This window comes from Microtus pennsylvanicus, chromosome 1 (genome assembly GCF_037038515.1).
Source record: "Microtus pennsylvanicus isolate mMicPen1 chromosome 1, mMicPen1.hap1, whole genome shotgun sequence".
Classification (NCBI taxonomy): domain Eukaryota; kingdom Metazoa; phylum Chordata; class Mammalia; order Rodentia; family Cricetidae; genus Microtus; species Microtus pennsylvanicus.
The window spans coordinates 38,560,544-38,581,022 of NC_134579.1; the positions used below are offsets into that span (position 1 = coordinate 38,560,544).

Sequence of the window (20,479 nt, forward strand, 5' to 3'; positions counted from 1 at the left end):
CAAGGTTACTTCTGAGCTCTGTTTGTCTTTTGAGGACCAATTAAAGGAGAAACCAATAGTGGGCTACAGTCCAAGAGTGGAGGAGTCCTGGCTCTGCCTGAGTTGCTCAGCATTGCTGGTGCCGATCACACTGGATATCAGTGTCTTCTCCACTGTCAGCCATCTGGATCTGATGACCACTGCCACTTGCAGCTGTGAAGTTGTGCTGACATTCTTTGCTGTGTTAGCTGGCAGTGTGCATATACACACTCTTGAGGTATCCCATTGTCCGTTTAGAACTCACTAAGGTCTGTCTTAAATGCATATCTGTGAGTTGAATGTTGATATTCTACTGTAATATATTCTGTCTCTTGCTGATAACTGGCCTTTGGACTAGAATAAGTAATTACAAATAGAAACAAGAAATGGGGAATGTGTGCCTGCACCTCTGTGTCCCAGTAATCACTTACCCATCTCTTCCTCATACCTCCCTACTCCTGTCTTGTGCAAACATTCCTTAACTTTGTCATCATAAAAGAACTGTATTCTTAAGACTTAGACTTATTTGGGAACCAGTTGAGCTTAGGAGTGTGAGGATGGTTAGACTAGAGAAAGAACACTGCTAATGTGTTCTTTACTGTTCTTGAACTCAGAATGACAACTGCTGCAACCCTATCTTAATGTGCTGAAACTTTTCACACAATCATGAAGAGGAGGTTTTGTCTCAAGGCTAAAAAGGAGTTTGCTTGGCAAGCCCCTTCAGCTTTTTTGCCCAGGTTTCCCAGTCAGAGGCACCGCTAATGCAGATTAATGAGGGAAAGAGAATCTCAACTCTTGTTTCTTAATGAAAAAGATGGTTGTGGAAGTGTTTACCTCAATGTTGGAGATGATCTACCAGTAATCACTTAAGCTCATACAAATGTCACACATATTTTACTAATAGTCTTTGAAGCATACATCAAACTTAAATGATTAGGTTGGTGGCTCAGAAATACTGCGGTGATGGCAGAAGCAGCCATAGGAATGTTGCTTTGAGCATTTGTGGTGATGGCTGCAGATGCAACCTCTTTAAAGATTATTTAAACAAAATTCACAGAAACTAAGCAGTAATTGAAAGTGAAGCAAAATTTTTAGCCCACCACAAATGAGATGAACTTAACTTGAAATTAATGATATGCCCAAGAGGTGTAAGGAATGTTAGATTTTTCAAAGCTAATGATTGGCTATATGAACAATAGATGATACCTATCAGGCCCTGAGGGAGGCTGAGACCAATATTGCTTTCTATTCTGATTAGTACTCCACAATATGTAATCTCTTTCTGCTCCATCCTCCTTTTTGCTTTAAATAAAGAGGATGTGTGTGTGTGTGTGTGTGTGTAAATCTACATAAAATTAGTGAAAATTTATTCTTCCCCAATTCTCAATTTTTAGACTTCAAAATCTGTTTATTACCAGAGGTACTTTTTTTTTTGAGGGACCAGAACAGAATTTTAAAATGAAATCCATAGTGTGTGTGTGTGTGTGTGTGTGTGTGTGTGTGTGTGCTGGATTTCCCATCAACTGTTGCAAGAAGACTGGAAAATGAAGACAAATACTTGATTCATGCTTTCACGTTAGCCATTACCACAGTCTATCAACAGCATTAGGAAAATACAACAGAAATTCAGTGATTAGCAGTTAAAGTTAACTGCCATAATAGGGGAAATGAACTTACTAAGCCTAAGACTGCAGTGTGCTTTATTTGAAGATTGTCCTAACAACTGAGAAGTGCTCACCTAGACAGCCCACTTTGAGATAGTATATCCATGATAAATTTGGTTTAACTTTCAGTTGCAAAAGAGGTCTTAGTAAGTTCTTTAAAGCATGCTTAAAAGTATGTCTGAAGAAATGTAATATTAAAAAATATGTTATTGAAATGTTTTAAAAATTGGGTGTTTCTGTACTTAGAGGCAGACTTAGATAGAGGTTATGATTTTCAACAGTTGAGCTATAGATTATGTTACAGATGGTACTTGAGTTAAGCTGAAACAATAATTAGTTTCTGTTTCACTCCTCTACTACTTTAGAAAATGCAAAATACCCTTTTCCCAGACAGGAATCTTTCAGCTTCCAGTCACTGTCTATACAAACAAACAAAACCCTCCTATCTTGCGTTATGTTCTGAACATCTTCACAGTGAGCTGGCACTGGCCCCTCTCTTCATGGTGAGAGACTTCCCTGGGATGAAATCATAGTTTGGAGAGATCTTACGTCTTAGTACTAACTTGCAGTTTACTTAGCCTATCTTCAGAACTGATAACATGTACTTTTTCTTTAGAAAAACCAGCCTTTTACTTCTTCAAATAAAATTAACACAAAACAAAAAACCTCACAGGCAGCAAAAATAGTAGGTGTGTTATGTACTTTTAAAATTCAACCACAAGAATAACTAAAAACGTTTCTCAATTTTTGTTCACATTAAAAACACTGGTTCAATTTAAAATCTCATAACTAACTTTCCCCCCTCACTGACAAATACAAATAAAATATACATTTGTACCTCAAAATGGTTGTTCATTTCTGTTAAACATTCGAACAGTAGTTTCTATGGTCTTTCCAATGCCAACAGTAGTAAAGCATTTTCAGCCTTTAGAAAGAGGCCATGGACCCTGAGCTCGTAATTATGCAGACTTGAAAAACAGGCTATTTAAAAGGGGAAATGATTCTTTCGGTTCCTAAAGTTTTGTTTTACACTGTGTTCAGATCAGATAAAGGTGGAGAAGTCATTTCCTATCTCCTCTTCTAGTGTGCTAAACTTAACATTTTAAACATTCCACTGCTGATCTTTATTTTGAAAGGTAAAGTAAAATATGTAGCTTTCATCATCTGCCAAATGTTCATTTCTACTGTAAGCCTTCATTAACAGCAATGGACTTTTCAGATTTACGTGTAATCATGGTTAAAGTGCCAGTGATTAAAATTATTTTGCAGATGCTACTTTCAAAATTAGGTTTTAAAATATATATTATCTAGAACATTAATCTACAGAGGATAAATAGCTTCATCTCTTAAATGCAGATTGTCCTCCACAAAGTAGAGTTGAAGTAGAAAGAGCTAGAAACGAACAACTTCCTGGTATATGTAGATTGACATGCATTTGAGCCAGAGTAGTAAAAGATTTTTTTTGTGTCATCAAAAAGTTATTTTAACGGTTAGTTTTATCCTAATTCCAACTGTATTTCCGTTTTAAAATTATTTTTTATATTAAGATTTCTAAGGAAAAAGCTGGCGCTAACAAATCCAATCCCATGTGGCAGGATTTCGCACTCTGCTCTTCTCAGAGCTGAAAAAGTTGAAGTCCTGAGGAGGTAAGACACTGGAGTAGAGCTGTTACAATGGAAGTCCCCCAGCCCTTTAGACTCCTCAGTACCGGTAGCCACTTGGGAAATCCATGAAATCCATACCCCTTAGCCCCCAGCTAAATTGAAGTCGCAAGTCTTCTCCAGGCCGCCAAGAACTTTGAAGTTCTTGAGTTGGAAAGGGGCTTAAAGCTGGCAGTCACTGAGTGCGCTCTGCGAAACCTGCCTGCCGCTCTGCAGCTGCGCCGGTGCTGAGCGCGACGCGCACACTTGCCCCTGGTCCGAGGGCGGTGGCTATGCGGGAGCCGAAGCAGAGACTCTTTCGGGCTTACCTGAGCTGCGGGCGCCGGGCCGGGCCGGGCGGGGCGGCGAGCCGGGTCGCGGTTGCGCTGCGAGCGGCTGTGCGCGCTCCGGGAGCCTCCCGAACAATGCGAGCGGGCCGCCGAGCGCGCCCGGCCTAGGGGCGTTACGTCACCGCTCAGCCTTATAAGGCGCGCAGAGGCATGTGCGGCCGGCCGGGCGGCGGGGCCGTGACAGCCCAGACCCTCAGCCCAGATCCTCCAGTCTCACAGACACCGGTGGTGTTTGCAAGGTCGATCCCTGGGTCTCCTTGCGGGTATGGGCGGCGAGCCTTACCTGCGCCCTCCTACGAGGCTGCCCTAGCCTTGGGGGTCAAGGTCGACCCTCATCCTCATCCTGGGTCTAACTACTAAAGTTGCTGATTAAAATTCTTGTGTAAACTTTTGTAAATACATTTTTTTACACTTGTTGTTGAGTTTCTGGGGGAGGCAGGAGAAGAAAAAGAGGTTTTTGGACATACAGACTTCAAACCTCTTTTCTCTTTGTAGAGAGTAGGGGTCCTCAGAGGATAGTGTTTTATTTCCTGATGATGTAACTACAAAACAATTCTTCAAGTGATGGGAAGGCCAGATGAAATCTTATTTTCCTGTGTGTTTACTGAAAGAACCTCCTTTTTGCTCATTTTTGCGTGCCTGTGTTTTAACGAAAACAGTTAAAACTAATCAGAAGTGTTGGCAGGGAAAATATTTTTAAAGAAATTAAATGTTTTGTGCTGTACTTGCAGGGCAATGATAAAAATAGAATTCAGAACCATTTTAATCTGTTCTCCTACCGACCAAATAAGACAAAAACTTAAAGACACAAGAAGGAAAACATTGGCCAAATATGACTGGATTAAATCTTCTACTCACTAATGTGGGACAGATTTCCTTGTATAGAAATCTTCCTCCTTGTAACTGAGCGCTGACCTCCTAATTACCTTGAACATCAGTAAGAGAAGTTCTACCCCAAATCTATGAATCTGAAAAATAAATTAGAGATGTGGAGGCTTCAGATGAGTAGTTTTAGTAGCTTGAGTTTATTTTAAACCCCTTTTAAAATCACATTAAAATAGTATTGCTTCCTAGTATGGTGTACATGTCCGTAGAGTTATTGTTCCCATCTGTTTGTCAAGCAGGAATAATGAAAATGATGGGCTTATTTCTTTTGGCCGGAGGGGGCTGGCGGAGCGGACCCAACTACTTGAGAGAGGATGGTTGCAGAGTATTGAGGTAGTGTTGTTGGGAGCATGGCCCCAAGTAAGCATGGTCTCACTGGAAAAGTGAGTCTCTTACTTTTTAGACAGCTAATGAAAGACAAGTGAATGAACATACCCTTCATCTGAATTTATTAGAATTTAATACTTGCTTTGAAGTATTGTCTTGATACGTTAGATATTGTTTTTTTAGTTTTGCTGCTTTTCTGTGTTTGATAAGTACATCATGATCTTTTTAGTTGCTGTAAGTGCCTCTACTTATTAAATATACCCATTGAGACAGTTGATGCTTTTTCTATTTTAAGTGAGATAAAGTGACTGATGAAAGTCGCATGAAACATGGACTCACAGCATCAAATACTTTTATCCGGAAGTGAGCAGTTCATGGCTCACTGTGCTTTTTTTCCTTTTAATGAAAAATTTCCTAAGATTTGATACTGCCACCTATTTCCTCTCGACAATTTTGCACTCATACTTCCCATTCATTTTCATTCTTTGACTTCCCATATCCCCTGTGAAGTTATTCCTCTTTCTCTATAACTCTGTTCTTGCAGTTTCCTAAGCAAGACAAAAGAGAAGTAAGGCTTATATGCCTCACTTGGTGCCCTATTGCTCTTTGAGGCACTGCCCTCTGGCCACTGTGATGCAGCTTTCCAACTAAGGTCATGGTATGTAAGCAGTTTCTTCAGTAACCAATAGTAACCCTTGTTTACCGCTCTTTTATATCATGCCAGTGGTCATCCTTTGAGTTTTATGTGCATAGCATCATTTAATCTTTCCACACATTTTGAGATAGAATTATCGATACTTTTCAGATGAAGAAACAGACTGGGGTCTCTTGACCAAGGCCGCACAGTAATGGAAGTTATGATGCAAGGACTTAAGCAATATTTGACATAATCTTGGACTTAATTCTTCAGAGGCTTGCTCAGTGGTGTCTGTCATTGGCAGAGGACTACTGTGATTTACTTGAGATATTTACAACTGTTTTCTACAGACATATGATGAACTAGGAAAGCAAGACTCGGTGTCATTGCACATTTCACGGCAGTGTTCCCCAGCTGTTCAGTAACTAACCCGATGGGTGTCATTCACATTGGAGACATGGATTTATATATGCACCAGGACAGTTTTATAGGTGGTGGCAGCAACAGGACATGCTCTAATAAAGTTAGAGCACCAGGGTGATAACGTACAGGTCTTTATTGGACACAACCACCACCAGAGCTGTGTCTGCAAATTCCGGCCAGCCATTTGTGGTGCCTCATTGGCTCTCAGGAGCTGCTGAGTAGATTTTCACTTCTTTCCCTCTTCCTAGGATATTTCATCTTGAACTGTAGTTTTTGTTTCTTTCTTACATATACTCATTCTGAAAATAGTTGAGTTAGGATTACTGCACTTTAAAATTGGCTGAGAAAAAAATTACTTTCTTGTCTAGTTCTGGCCAGTTATCCTATGCTTCTTCTCTTCATCCTATAAATAGCAAAACAACAAATTAAGATAAGCCCCTTTTCTACAATTAGTCATCTGCCTTTGTGATCTAAATAGGCAGTTGGTTAAGGTGTCATTTAGCAAAGGAACAGAAGAGCTTTCTTGCAGAGTTAATTACTTTCTAATATGAGAAAAGAGGTTTTTAGATAAAAAAGCTGAAGACCAGGAAGGCCTAACTAAATTTAAACATAGAAGACTACTTTTTTTCCTTCTCTCTCTCTCTCTCTCTTTTCTGAGACAGTCTTACGTAGCCCAGTCTCAAACTTGCTGTGTAGCTGAGAATGATTGGCTGATCGATCCCATGCCTCTCCCTGCCTAGGATTACATATGCACCACTTTGCTTATGCCTCTGCATGCTAGGCAAGCACTTCACCACCTGAGCTAACTACCAGCCTAAAACATACTTCCTATATAATCAGGAGTAGTTGTCCATGGCTTAATTTCATGTGGTTCAAGCTGATAAGGTTATTATGAAGATTACAGCAACCATATCATTAATAAAGTCAGTCATTACTAGCCATAAGCACAATCTCATTTTTAATACAATTATTGTGTGCCGTTAAACATATCAAGCCAATTATTCTTTGTGAGGGGGCAGGTCTTATTTCTTAGATAATATTTCTCCTTGTCTGTTTTTTTGTCATCAAATATGTGCTAGAGAACAGTGATAAACTGAACTTTCTTCAGTTACCCAGTGATGATTCTTTATCCTAAATGGGTTAGTATACCTTGCTACCTATGAGCTCTGTTTCAACCTATTAGGTAGTAGCCATATCTCTGGGTATGATGTGTTTCCTTTTTCCCCCTGACATAATACAGGGGAAAACACTAACCTCTCTTAACCATGACTTTGCTAGCATTAAGTGGAAACAACCCTGAAGCCATAAAGGTTTTACTACAGTACATTGTGTACTTCTGATATTTTATCATTATTTCTTGTTGTTAATCTCTTGCTATACCTAACTTATGAATTAAAATTTATCAGAGATATATGTGCATAAGAAAAACACTTTTGCGGAGTTCAGTATTACTGTCCTTAACTTCAGGCACACACAGAACATCTTAGAACTTAATTCCCAAAGATAAGGAAGGATGATTGTTAGGAAAAAAGGAAAGCAGTAAACTTCATGGTGTACTTGGTCCAGATTTGTAACCTGAACAGAGTAAGGACAGTCTTGAATGACTCAGGGAGGCAAAGCTCTGTAGCCTTGTAAAGGTTTAAAAGAAAATGGCTCCCGAAGCCATTTTTAGGAGGTGTGGCCTTGTTGGAGTAGGCGTGGTCTTGTTAGAAGTGTGTCACTGTGGGGTTGGGCTTTGTGGTCTCATATACTCAATTACCAACCAGTGCTTCGGACCACTTTCTGTTGCCTGTCAGTCAAGATGTAAGAATAAGAATGCTCAGCTTCTTCTCTAGCACCACATCTGCCTGCATGCTGCCTTGTTTCTCACCATGATGATAATGGAGTGAACCTCTGAACTGTAAACTGCCACCATGATTAACTCTTTTCCTTTCTAAGAGTTGCCATGGTCATGGTGTCTCTTCACAGCAGTAGAAGCCCTAATACACCCTCCGTTGTTTTTGGTTAAAGTTGGATTGCCAGCAGTACAGTCCTCAGTGCTAATGTATTCTCAAAAAAGTGAAGAAATTTTACATATAATTCTACCAGATGAATATTGCCAGTTGGTTAATAATTCAGTCACTTCATATTGTGGTGTGTGTGTGTGTTTGTGTATGAGAGAGATGTGTCTTTCTAAATTTATACATTTTAATCATGTTGGTTGCTTTTCTGTAGACACTGAGTCATTTTAAAGCATGCATTTACATATTCTTGATAGAATGGTCACAAAACCAGCTGCTTCCTGCTGTCCCTCAACATTGCAAGGCCTTGTTCATCACTGAGTGAAGGAAGGACTTGTGTGGAACAGGGATCTCTTGTTCTTTTTTCCCATGTAATTCTATGAGATGGATGCCGCATTCCCATGAGCAGGCCTGCCAAGTAGGTGAGCAGAGTGGCTTGGAGAGAATGAATAGGCATAAACACGATGTCACCATTGCATGGGAAGCAGGAAAAGCCTGCTATTTAGGTCCAGTCCATTTGCTTATTTATTCTGACAAACATTTTGTGTTTCCTTGGCAACTAATAATAGTTTTGAGAAATTGTTGGACTCACAAGTATTACTGTAGGAGTAAAAAACCCTCGAATCTCAGAAATTATAGACGGAAAAGACCCATTAGTCTTCTTGTCTCTTGCCAGTACAGACTGTCCTTAGAATTTTATCTAGTCTTATTTTTTAAAGGAACTTTGTCAAATAGATTATATTCCATGCTTTAAGGAATGTGCTTTTAAAGAAACTAGTTTGACTTGGCTTTTCATGTAGATGGAGAATTTGTTATCTAAGGAGAAAGAAAAGCCCTTTTCTTAGACCCAGTTTGTACTTAATAATAAACTTTTAAATAGGTAACTTTGTAAGAGCCAGAAAATATCAGCATCACTTTGATCTCTGTAGTTTTTCTACTATCTATTCAATGAAGGATCTATTTAAAAATATAGTACAGTGCCGGGCAATGGTGGCACACACCTTTAATCCCAGCACTCAGGAGGCAGAGGCAGGGAGCTCTCTGGTCCTGAAGGATACATTTTAATATCACCCTAAATATTTGAAAGTAGAATTCATGATTGCATCACAGCTAGTTTCTCCTGAGTAGAATAAACATTAGGAAGTCAACTTATTTACTTATTTACTCATTTTATTTCATGTGTTCAGAGTTTGCCTCCAACAGGGCCATACCTCCCAAGAGTGCCACTCCATTTGGGGCAATTTTCTTAGAAACCACCACAGAGGGCTAAAGAGCTTTGCCTCCCTAAACCATTTAAGTCTGTCCCTACTCGGTTTGGTGCCCATGAAGGTAGACAAGGACATCATGCCCTGGAGCTGTAGTTACAAATGATTATGAAATACCCCATAGGTGCTGGGAATTGAACCCAGGTCCTCTGCAAGGTCAACTGCTCTTAACAGGTGATATCTCCAGCCCCAAGTCAGAATGTTTAAAAACAAGATTCAATAATTCTTATTAGACAAGAATTTGCCCCCAAACAGGAAACTGATATTGGTTTCATTTTACAAGGTTAGTGTTAGTGCTTGGGAGCCCAGCAGGAAGTCGGGTGTAGGGCTGTACTTCTGAAAACCCAGGAGGAAGTCATGTATAGAACTGTACTTCTACAGTTTCATTTTACAAGGTTAGTGTTAGTGCTTGGGAGCCCAGCAAGAGTCGGGTGTAGGGCTGTACTTCTGAAGTCCAGCAAGAGTCGGGTGTAGGGCTGTACTTCTGAAGTCCAGCAGGAGTCGGGTGTAGAACTGTACTTCTGAAGTCCAGCAGGAGTCGGGTGTAGAACTGTACTTCTGAAGTCCAGCAAGAGTCGGGTGTAGGGCTGTACTTCTGAAGTCCAGCAGGAGTCGGGTGTAGAACTGTACTTCTGAAGTCCAGCAAGAGTCGGGTGTAGAACTGTACTTCTGAAGTCCAGCAGGAGTCGGGTGTAGAACTGTACTTCTGAAGTCCAGCAGGAGTCGGGTGTAGAACTGTACTTCTGAAGTCCAGCAGGAGTCATGTATTGAACTGTACTTCTGAAGTCCAGCAGGAGTCGGGTGTAGAACTGTACTTCTGAAGTCCAGCAAGAGTCGGGTGTAGAACTGTACTTCTGAAGTCCAGCAGGAGTCGGGTGTAGAACTGTACTTCTGAAGTCCAGCAGGAGTCGGGTGTAGAACTGTACTTCTGAAGTCCAGCAGGAGTCATGTATTGAACTGTACTTCTGAAGTCCAGCAGGAGTCGGGTGTAGAACTGTACTTCTGAAGTCCAGCAAGAGTCGGGTGTAGAACTGTACTTCTGAAGTCCAGCAAGAGTCGGGTGTAGGGCTGTACTTCTGAAGTCCAGCAGGAGTCGGGTGTAGAACTGTACTTCTGAAGTCCAGCAAGAGTCGGGTGTAGAACTGTACTTCTGAAGTCCAGCAGGAGTCGGGTGTAGAACTGTACTTCTGAAGTCCAGCAGGAGTCATGTATTGAACTGTACTTCTGAAGTCCAGCAGGAGTCGGGTGTAGAACTGTACTTCTGAAGTCCCAGCACTAGAGAGGTTGTAGGAGGACTGAGTCCAAGGCCAGGTTGAGTTACCTATGAACACCCTATGACCAAAACAACTCAAAGCACAGGCAAACAAAACATCCAGACAGTAACCATGCTGTCTGTCTGGAGGCTGTCGGCCTAGTGTGTAAGCAGGTGCTTTCTAGGAAGCTGTTTATGCCCACTTTTGCAAGTCTCAGTGCTTCCCATGTGCCTTCATGAACTTCTTATGGTCATCAGTGGCATTCTCATTAGTGGGATTCTTTCAGTTAGGAAGGGGCCAATCAGGAACTCTCATCTCTGTCCCCACCTGTTGTTTCTTTATATGGATGTCATGCATTCTGTGATGATTTAAATAAGAATAACCTTGATATGCTCATGTATTTAAATGCTTAGTTACCAGAAAGTGGCGCTATTTGAGAAGGATTAGGAGGCGTGGCCTTATTGGAAGAAGTATGTTACCGAGGTTTCAGACAACACCCCTTGACTTTTATGGCTGCTTTCTACCTTTCAGTTCACTTTGTCTTCTGTCAATGTAGGTAAGTAAACAACTTCCTTTTGGTTAATAGTTGGTCAGTTCATCCTGTTTTGTTGACCCTTTACTTTCAACTTTATACTTTGTGTTTTAGTAAATCTCATAGTTAGGAAGTAATGTTGATAGAATTGTTTTACTCCAATTTGCATCCTTTGTCTCTAGCAGTGGCATTTAGTCTCCATTTGCAGTAATTGTTGACATATTTGGATTACCTTTTTATTTTTATTTTTGTGTGAGTGTGCACATGTGTATTTGGCCACATGTATGTGTATGCCCTACAAACCTGAAAACTCCCTGGAGCTGGAGTTATAGGCAGTGGGTGCTGGGAGTTCTACTTGGGTCCTTTGGAAGAACAGCCAGAATTTTTGTTTGTTTATATTTTTTTGAGACAAGATTTCGCTGTACATCTCTGACTGGCTGGAAACTTGTTTTGTAGACCAGCCTTCTACTCACAGATATCTGCCTGCCTTTGGCCACCCCCACCCCCAGTTGAAGATGTGTGCCACCACACCTGGTGACCTAGCTCTGTGAAGAGCAGAGCTATCTCTTCAGCCTCCCTACCTACTTTGGAAGTTACGTGTTGTGTTCCTGTTGTTAGGGATCATTTACCTGTAAGTTCTTCCTCTCATCTTAAATCCTAGTATCTCAGGATTCCCAATGTTTTAATCCTTTCTGGAGTTCTGTTTGTGTTTGTTTGTTTTTAAGCTGTGATGACACACTCCAAATTTTTTGTTGGAAGCTCTGGTTGTTCATAGTTTCTGTTACAGTTTTAGTAGATGGTGGCTTAGATGCTCCAGTGTATTTATAATTGCTTGCTTATATTATCCTTATATTTCAGTTTTTCATCTGGGATCAATTTCCATCATTCTTTTGAAGCTTTTAAAGTGGAAGTCTGTTCTTCATACGTTCTGTTTTTATTTATTTGAATTTGTTTCACCTCTGCTCTTAAGATTTTTCCATGTATAGGCTCTTGGCTGACACTGGTTTTCTGTTAGCTCATAGACAATATTATTCCTCTCTGGCTTAAGGTATTGTCTATTGAATAGTCTATCATCTTTCTAATTGCCATTCCTTTATTTCTTTGGTTGTCTTTATGATCTAACTTTTATCTTTGATAATCTAGTTTTAGTGTGCTGTGCATAAGCACAAATTTATTTTGTCTTTCCTAGTTTCCATTGATATTTCACTGACTCTGAAGATTGGTGTCTTCAGTTCTAGAAAATTCTCAGCCAATATTAACTTTTCAAACCTGGCTTCTGAGCAGTGCTTACTCATTTCTGCTTGGAAACATACTTAGATTAGACACATGTTAAGCTTTCTTTTTCTGTCTTCACATGCGTTTTCTGCTCTTCCATCTGTCCTGTCTGTTTGGCTTTTCAGACTGTACTCTGTGGAGCTCCATCAGAGGACATTGGTCATATGGTAGTATAACTGTAAGTCCTTCAGATTCGTCTTGTTCACTAGTTCCACTGCTTGATTGACAGTTATTATATACCTTGTTTCCAAAGGTTTCTCTTTCACCCCTACAATGGCCACTTTTAGATGTCTCCTGTCTAAGCAGGTGCTATTAATCCCCGTGCTTTTCTTTTAACCAATGAAACACAGTTCTTATGCTACCTGGCAGTTTGTGTCTAAGGACTTAGTAGATCTAATTCTATTTCTTTTAATTACAATTATTGTGTGTTAAGTTCTGGTGTGTTTCTGATTTTTATATGAGCTCATATATTGAGAACTTTATATTTTGGGATTCTTTGAACATTGTGTTGAAAGTAACACCTTCCAGAAAGAGTTGCTACTGATTTGTAGCTTGGGATATTTCCAGCCCCAAAGTTCTGTTAAAAACTTAAGCACATACTATTGTTGTTTTGTTTGTTTTTGTTTTGTCTACTTTCTGGTTTAGTTTTGGACCACCCAAATAAATATGAGTGTGGCTACAGATTCTCATGTGGGCTACCCTCTTCATCTTCCTCACGGGGTTAGTACTTTCCTATTGCTAATGTCGGCTTGTAAGGAAAGCAGTTTCAATCCCCTGCAGTTGGTTTTGTTTCTAAATTAGCCTAACTTGGACAGTGGAGCTCTTGGAAGTCCCAGCCTCTTGTAGGATTAGGGAGACCATAAAATTTATCAAACTTTGCCTTTGTTACCTGTGACACCATGAAGTCAAAATTTAAGTTCATTCGGTTTAAAAACTGCTGCCAAAGAGGAAGCCACATTTGGTGTTTTGTCGGCCTGGCCAGGTTGTCCTGTCACTCTGTTGATGTAATTTAAATATTGCTTTGCATTTTAAGGTGTGTCTGTGGGATGTGTGTGTGCCTGAGGATACGCAGTCTATTTCACTGTCAGCATGGATATTAGAGTCCTATAATCTAATATTGAAAAATCAGTCGGAAAACTATGTAAGAAACACAAGATTAGTATGCTAAAACCTTTTATATGGCCATAATGTACTGGACTTCAGGTTAACTTCTCAAGGGTTTGCATCTCAGCATTTTCACTTTGATTGACCCAGCTGCCAAATCACATAGCTTTGTCTCAGATATAAATAAGCCCAATGAATAGAATAGCATCTGTGTTTTGATGTTTATCAAAGATAGATGAGTTGGGAGACACTGGATAGCTTCCCCTGGGCTTTATAGCTAGCCGTCATGAGTAGTATGTGGTGGCAGTCTCATTCTGTGTATTCTGGAGGGAGTTTCTCATGTGATTGATACTTCCTGCAGGAAGCCAGTTTGAACTGGGCAACTTTTCACAGAGCCCTAGATTATTAGACAAGTGTCTGATTTTGTGTAAAGTATAATTTATTCAACATGGCTTCCTATCTTTGGAGAGTTATAGGCTTTGGCAACTTGAACTCACTTCCCTCTACTGCATACTAGCCTAAAAATAGTTTACCGGATTCTTCAGTGGTCCAGAATGTAAGTATCCTAACAAATGGCAGAGGCAAGTATGCCTCAAGTCACAACAGATTAACTGGTCTCCTAGTAGCTTAAACAATGATGAAATATATCACAATCTATTATCATGCCCCACCCCACCACTACACACACACACACACACACCAAAAAAAAAAGTAAATAAATGTGGGAGAAAGGAAATGAACTCAGGCTCCAGGCTTGGCATGTTGCCTCTGGTTCTCTTGTTCTTATGACTCTGGCCCACCCTCTGGATGGTCTTATTGTTTCACTGGTGCTGAAATTTCCTCTGCAATTCCAAGAATCTCATCCAATAAAAAAAAGTATCCATTTCTTGTTATCACCATAGTCAAGAAGCTACCTTTATCTCATATTATCTAGAACTGCCAGAAGATAGGAGAGTAACGTGACTGATCTGTAGGTCAATCATATTTTATCCTCAACCTGACTGCGTAATGGCCATGTTTGTATGAGTTCTGTAGGCCTAAAGTCATTCTAAATTCTCTTTTGCATAAGCTCGAAGTGTTATATTGCTCTGTCATTTTTCTTGTAAAGAGTTTGGAGACCCTGTTGATGCTGACCACAAAGAGAGCTAAATTAGAGATGATGGGATTATGACTCATAGAGACAAGTATCAGCGCCTTGCTTGGGTGAAGAGCCAACGATGCTCCATGTCTGTTCCTTTGAGGAGTCCTGGACACTGAGACTTTTTGGACATTCCTTATTTGTGTTCAGTGAATGTGCCTAACATCTCCAGTGGCAAATTTAGCATCTGGACATTGTTTAACCGTCAGCTGAAAAGCATTGCTCACTTTATATAGAATTTCAGATCTAAGACTAACTAAATTTTACCTAATTATGGTAGATCACTGAGAATTATGTTGTTTAATCCTGTGGTGGCACGTGCCTTTAATCCTAGTACTCTGGAGGCAGAGGTAGATGGATCTCTGAGTTCAAGGCCAGCTTGATCTATAGTGAGTGAGTTCAGCCAGGGATGTATAGAGAAACCCTATCTTGAAAAAACAAACAATCAAAAGTTGCTTGTTTGATAAAAAGCATATAGCTAATTCTTCTATTGTACATATACATGTCTTCTCAAAAGGGTTTCCATTTGCTTTCATCTCCACAACCACTTTTTGTCTATAGCTGATTTGTTTTCATATAGAAGTAGTTCTATGGTGATTGAGGATGATTTCTATTTGGTAGAATCCTCTTTCTAAAATCTATACATTTTACTGCTCACCCTGACACTGTGAAGCTAGAAGCAAGTTCAATTCCTTCTTTGCTGAGTTCAGAGCTGTTTCTATTAACTGTTCTACAATTTTCCTCGTATTGAAGCGAGGCATTCTTTTTAAGCATGTTCAGTGGAGATCAATTTTGGGTGAAGAAAAGCCTGTTATCCTAGAGCCAGCATGTAGCAGGCATTAGCAAACTGGGTTCTGCCCATCTCTACTACACTATTTACCTACTGTTATAACCTACTTTCTTTTGCTATCTGCTAGAAATTAAGACAGATCCCTAATTTAAGAATCTTACAACTGAAAGTTGCATAAACAAAATAGATTGGGTTCATACTAATCCAGTTACTCACTGCATGTAAATCATTGGATGTATTGTTTGTGCCGAGGAAGCATCTGAGAAAGTGCACAAGAGAGTGGCCCTGTGCTCCAGAGTGCGCTGTCTGTTTGGATGCGGGGTGTGCTCCTGCTGCTGGCAGCTGTGGACAAGAGTTCTGGGACCTGGTGTGCTCTTCCCTCCTTTCCAGTGATGACTGCTACTTCCTTTTTTCCTTTTTCTTATCATTTAATGTTCTTAAAGGTCAGGGGTTTTCCCCATCTCTTTTTCTCATGGAAGAAACATAACAGTAATACTGAAGTTAGTTTCCCTTTAGATTTTTCGGGCAGTTTGCTGTTTTATAGCAAGCAGGGAAGTAAATAATCTTCCAAACTTAGGAAATTCCCAGTTTTGCAAAAAGACCATCTGAATGGTTCATTTTTAAGATATTACTCCATGAAAGCAGCATTGTTAAAAGAATGGAGTTGTTTCTCACTCTAGTAGAAGAAGGCATACTAATCCCACATTGAAACTGAAACCCTGTGTTTAGGTAACTGATAGTATGATGATTTTGCAGCATAATAATAGCACAGTTCAAGAGATTTATATGTATTGTGACTATTACAACATGCACTGGAGGACAATATGCTTGAAAATGTATAGGTTTTAAGCTATATTGCATCAACTAACTTTTTGTAGACCAGCTGAGAGCCCACATGCTGTATAAAATATGATATTTATTAGCGACTGTGTTCTACATCCCAACTTTGGATTCCAGGTGAATACCTCCCTGTTATTTCCATGGCAGCCCCAGGCCAGCTAGGCCTGCTTAAAATTAAGTAGCTCTGGAAGTAATCTTGCTCTCCAGGTGTCATCTTTGAGTGGACTTTGAGTGGGTTTTTTATATAGAAAGAACATTCACAAATCAGGTGTTCATAACCCAGAGAATGTATGTGTAAATATTTTTCATGGCCAACATGGTGAAACTTTACTGTGTCTTCATTTTTGCTACCCCAGGCAAAAGCATCAAATCTTTTCAACAACTAGCAGTCCCCAATGCTCATATTGGAAAAGCTGCAGGTGCCCTCCATTAAGGGATGATACAGGCTCCGTGCTTGTCAATCGGCAGGACTATTTTGTTTGTTTAGTGCAATATCCCTTTACTTTGCATTGTACTATCTGTGGACTCTTGAGGCACTGTATTTGATTTTTGCTAATGAACAAGGCCTAATGTTTTGACTGACAGTCTTTTCTGTCAGTGCAAATTACAAGTAGTTTCTACTGCTCATCATTTAAGGTTTGTTGTTGCTGTTGTATGACAATATAGCAATGTCGTTGTTTCCTGTCTCATACTGGTTTCAGTAAGTCAAAATAATACAATTAATATTTATTTCTTAGTACTTTAGATGCAGTACTAGATTTGCATATTTTGTCTCCTTAAATCCATTCTTCTTTAGTGGAAAACCCCTTCCTTTTACCTAAACTCTGTCATATTTTTTTCGTATTTTTTTTTCCTTCTGCAGCCTGAGCCCATGAAATAGGTGCCTCCTTAAGACTGAGTTAACGTTAGGTAAACTCTTGCAGTGACCACTAGAAAAGAAACTGAGGCTGGTGAAAGTTGGACAAAAGTCCCTTCACCTACTTTAATCAAGGTCTGAGTTTAGATCTGGTCCTTTTGTAGAAGGCTTACTTCTGGCAGGAGGAGCCATTTGCTTTTTCATGGAGTTGCTGTGGTTCCATATTCTAAAGCATGAGTCACGGATGTTTTTATGATTACACATCCCTCCTAGCATATGAGGAATAAACTTTAGAGGAAGGGAAGTTAAGAGAAAACAGAAGTGTGAATAACTGCTAATGGTGCTGTCTGTGGCTCCGTTCCGTCTGCCATTTCATCATACATAAAGAGTGGGTCAGAGATTCCTTTCCTGGCAGTAAGTAGCAACATATGTTTGAAACAGCGAATGGAAAGTGTACAGGAAGATGGCAGGCACATGGCAACAGGAAGGCCAGGGAAACTTTGTTGCCCTGATGTTAGCCACCTAATTGCTATGCCTTTCGCAGAGGTTCTGTTTTCCTTTTAAGAGACTGCATGCCCCATTAGTATAGCATTTCTGTGTGTGAAATGTGTATTTTCTAGTTGGAGTGGAGGTAGCTCCTTCAACTTCATGAATGGCAGTCACTTTAAACCTTAAGCATCATACAGAGTCCTTGAGTAAAAAGTTCCCAAAGGATAGAACCCAGTCAGGGATGTTTTCTTTGTTTTCACACATTTCAGAAGTCAGGACTCAGTTCTGTAGCCAGCCTACTGACAACTTAGTGTGGCCACAAGCTACACACACACACAGACACTGAGAGAGAGAGAGAGAGAGAGAGAGAGAGAGAGAGAGAGAGAGAGAGAGAGAGAGAGAGAGAGAGAGAGAGAGAGAGAGACTAAGATAGAAAAAATAAAAAGGTTATTTAATGATGCACGAAACTGGTGGGTAATTAGTCCTTCCAGTATTAGTGGATTTAAAGTTCATTGATGATGGACCCTTACCCCTCCTAATCAGCAGCCTGTAAAACAGGAACTGAAACTGAAAAACTTGGTTACCCGTCAGAAAAATGGGATCTAGGTCCTGGCCCTGGGTGGAGACATGACATTCTAAATTATCTAAAAGCATATAATGTACTGACTAGCCTGCGACTTTCAGTAAAGAATAAGGAGATAACATTGTTCACTGTCTTATACATCAATCCAAATGGGCCTTTAATCACGTGACTGGACAACCTCTCAGTAAAGCTGTCTGTTCTTTTTATGTGACCATCATATAAAATACCAATTTAGGGTCCAAAAATGAAGAAGAGAGTCACACGCCCTTGTTCAGTTGTCATCTAGCTGCTTTGCTGCGGCCACAGCAGAGTTGACAGCTGCACTATTGAAACCATCCTACCTGGGCTGTTCTTTGGTTCTGGTAACGAATACATTTAGTAGTACATAGCCATAAATCAATATAATCCAAAACAAAACAACCAACAACTTACAGTCTAGCTTTATATATTGAAATGAATTTATATTTACCTGACATCAAAATTTGAATTATCTGTTCTATTTCTTTTTTAGAACTGAGTAGTCTGTATTTTCTGTATTTCTTGATACTGTTGCCAAAAAAAAAAGGGAATAATTTCTTGTGGTATACTGATGTGTAACTTAGTGTAGTTTAGGGAAAATTTTGCCCAGTGAAAGCAAAAGACTGTTTTAAGACTCCCAGATTCTGAACTGGGTTCTTTAGCTTCTCATTTCTTTGTCATACTACGTCCCCAACCCCAAAGTGGGTTATTAGAGTTTTAGAGATCTCTGCTAAGAGACCTCATTACAGAGGACCTTCTATCGTGCGTAAAAGTTGAACAAATACTCATGAATGTCTAGTACTCATGCATAAATTCAGCTCTTTGTGCTTTTGATCACCATGACTAATTAAAATCATACTATATTTGCTTTGTTTTAAAGTGACTTGGATGGTCATATAAGAATTTCAGAAAGGAATGGGGAGATGACAAATGTAAACGTGATGACCGGTGTTTGGATGCCTAGCTGGGCAAGGTGGTGTGTGTCTAACTCTGTCTGGTGGGATGGGGACAGTGGGCTTTGGGTTCAGTGAGGGACCCTGTCTTGTAAAAGGAGATAGACAGTGACTGAGGAAGACACTTAACTTCCAGCCTCCACGTGCAAGCACACACCACGAGGAACATTCACAGACAGTGAAGTTAAAAGACACTGTTCGTGAACACCGAGCCTGAAGTTCTCATAGAAATTTAATAATTATTAACACTAATGCAAATCAGATTTCTTTCCCAATTTTATGCCAACTAAGAAGGCCTGAGCCTACATACTAAAAAAGGTGTGTACTCCTTTTTTCAAGACAGCTATAGTGAATATGCTTTTGATTATATTTGATAGGGATTTTTATGTGTTCATTTCTTTAGAGGCTGAAACTGAGAAGTCTTTTCATTTCATCTAAAAATATCTTTTAAAAGAAAATAATGTCTGATGTTTGTTAATATTTATTTACATCAACTTTATTTTAAACAGAACATTTGGTTATAGTTTCAAAAGCTCATGTTTGATTTCCTGTATCACATGATTATATGGGAAGGGCGTTTTGGTCATTTTGTAACACATACTTTTATCTTAATAAGCGTTATTAATGCACTAGACTTAAAAGTAAAAGTTGCGCCTTTTAAAATCATTGGAAATAGTCCCCCTAAAACTTTTGCAGCGTTTTCCATGAATTAAATTGATTACACAATTAAAATGATCAAAAGCTATTGCATGTACAGATTTTGTGTTTGTAAAATCTGACTAGTAGCTGTGATTATTGTCATTTTCTCTAGAATTTCCCTCACTTCTCTTGTATTCTTCTACAGACTTTTTTTTTTTAAGTCAAAGCATGAGGATTCCTCCATGAAATATAACTTGAGGACAGGCATTTAGACTCCCTCCCACTCTTGATTGTGAGTCCACTACAGTCCACCTCCCAGAAACCAAGTTGACTACTCAGATTGTGGGCAGAGACATCTTAAGTTCTCTGTATCTGCCATTCGTAAACTAAGGCCACTGGGGAGTACTGTCCTTACAGAAAAACCCATTGAATTAAGTGAGGTATATAGCATGTAGCTGCCTGCACAAACGCATGAGTAGCGTACATGTTCAACTAGCTGGCTAGCGTGAGTCTCTTCCTCAGCTGTTGTCTGTGGTGATCCAGTTGTGCTGGAGCTATGAAACTCTGTACTGCAAAGTCGGAATCAACTTACTAGAATTTTAGACTGAAACAAGTAGAAAAGCACAGGAACGCTTTTTTTTTTTTTTTTACAAAAGTTAGGCAACACGTATATGATGATGTTTCACGCATGTATAAGTGCTCAGAAAGTATGTATAGAATGAATAGGTTAAATATGTTGTAAATGTCTTAAAATTCTAGAAATCAAGACATTTCAAGTGTCTTTAGTTTAGGACAGTACA

The 20,479-nt window shown here is 39.7% G+C and overlaps 2 protein-coding genes across 6 annotated transcripts in view; one reads left to right on the top strand and one right to left on the bottom strand.

The window, feature by feature from the left end:
• The window catches only part of Cmss1 (cms1 ribosomal small subunit homolog), a 292,336-nt gene that overhangs the window by 45,298 nt on the left and 226,559 nt on the right, over window positions 1–20,479 (top strand). The window lies entirely within an intron of this gene.
• The window catches only part of Filip1l (filamin A interacting protein 1 like), a 241,563-nt gene that overhangs the window by 41,645 nt on the left and 179,439 nt on the right, over window positions 1–20,479 (bottom strand). The window contains exon 1 of one of the 3 annotated variants that reach the window (XM_075961862.1): window positions 3,652–3,763. The exons of the other annotated variants lie outside the window; for them this stretch is intronic. The gene's annotated coding sequence lies outside the window, so the exon portion shown is untranslated. Of the gene's footprint in view, window positions 1–3,651; window positions 3,764–20,479 lie in introns of those variants that run through there. 3 annotated transcript variants of the gene reach the window in all.